Raw genomic sequence first — 1,861 nt, 5'->3', positions numbered from 1 at the left:
CTGATGCTGAAGCTGAAACTCCAATACTCTGGCCACCTGATGTGAAGAGCTGACTCATTGGAAAAGACCATGATGCTGGGAAAGATTGAAGGCGGGAGGAGAAGGGGACAACAGAGGATAAGATGGTTGGATGACATCTCCGACTCAAAGGACATGAGTTTGGGTAAACTCCAGGAGTTGGAGATAGATAGGGAGGCCTGATGTGCTGCAGTCCATGGGGTCACAAAGAGTCAGACATGAATGAGTGACTGAATCAAACTGAACTGAATCTTATCTATATCTACATCTATCAAGTATACCTATAAAGTATATATATATATATATTTATATTTAGCTCGTGTGTATCTATCTGTACCTCATGTATGTATGTATATAAGCATATTATATGTGTACATGTATATGCATCTACATTTGATACATATATTAGTTGTAGATACAGATCATTTGTGTGCGTGTGTGTGTGTGTGTGTGCAATATATATAGTTGTTTTGTTGCTCAGTTGTGTCTGACTCTTTCGTGACTCCATGGACAGCAGCTCACAAGATTCCTCTGTCTTTGGGATTTCCCAGGCACGAATATCAGAATGGGTTGCCATTTCTTTCTTCAGGGGACATTCCCAACCCAGGGATAAAAACTGTGCCCCCTGAATTGTAGGTGCATATCTCAAGTGTGTGGATATCTGCTTTACTCTAGGTATGGAGCTCATTTTATACATCAATCACAATTATAAGAGTATGAATTGCTTTTACTCAAAATCTACTCACATGTATAAGTTTCTAAAATATAACTGGAAACTCACATCCAAATGACATGCAATACTGTTGTACTGGTTCCTGGGATAATTAGACTAAGGTAAGGCTTTGGGTTTTATGAGCAATACATATTTTGTTTCTTTTCTAATTTATAAAATATGATTAAATTATAGTCCATTAAGCATAAGTAGATGGAAAATAGGAACATTTAGCACTGATTTTCTTATTTTAATAGTATATCAAATGAAACATGGAATCTCAATTCAAATTAAACTTTCCTCTGTTATAAATAGAGGATATAGCTCTTCTTTTTCAGTTTTTCCCTTACTCATATTCCCATGGGGAACCCTAGATATTTGTGCAAAATTTCAGATCTGAAGAACATACAGATCTTCATTGAGTTACATTATGATAAGTCACTGTAAGTTGAAAATTTTGTAAGCCAAAAACACATGTAAAAAATATAACTTACTGAGCATCATAGCCTTGCCTACATTAAACATGCTCAGAACATTTACATGAGCCTATAGTTGGGCAAAATCATTTGACAAAGTGTTAAATATCTCATGCAATTTCTTGAATACTGTACTTAAAAGTAAAAAAGCAGATTGGTTGTATGGGTACAGTAATGATTTTAAGTGTATCAGTTATTTTCCTTTATGATCACCTGGCTGACTAGGAACTACAGCTTGTCACTGCTCAACATCAGAGGGAGAATATCTCAGTAGCCTGGGAAAATACATTTGAAGTATGGTTTCTACTGAATGTGTATTGCTGTCCATCATCATAGGTTGGAGACCATCTGTACTTTGAAATCCAATACTCTTTTCTAACCTTTTAAATTTTATAGATGGCTTAATAGGCACAAAAATGAGAACTGATTTTTAATATGCTACTTATTGAGCAAGTTGGACTGAAATCCAGGTAGCTTGGCATTTAAACCAGTGTCTATTCTATCAAATTAGAGTGATTCATTGCCTGAATCACCCTCAGTAACCTATTTTTGTTTAAGAAGTGGTCTTATGAACCAATTTAGGATTGTTAGGAAGGAAGAAGTGGGAGTCCTGGATGGGTGTTGGGTAGACAATGAAGAGTGTCTGCAATGAAAA

The sequence above is a fragment of the Bison bison genome, unplaced genomic scaffold (assembly GCF_000754665.1).
Source record: "Bison bison bison isolate TAMUID 2011002044 unplaced genomic scaffold, Bison_UMD1.0 scf7180017864456, whole genome shotgun sequence".
NCBI classification, from domain to species: Eukaryota; Metazoa; Chordata; class Mammalia; order Artiodactyla; family Bovidae; genus Bison; species Bison bison.
Note: the sequence above shows the minus strand (reverse complement) of the source record.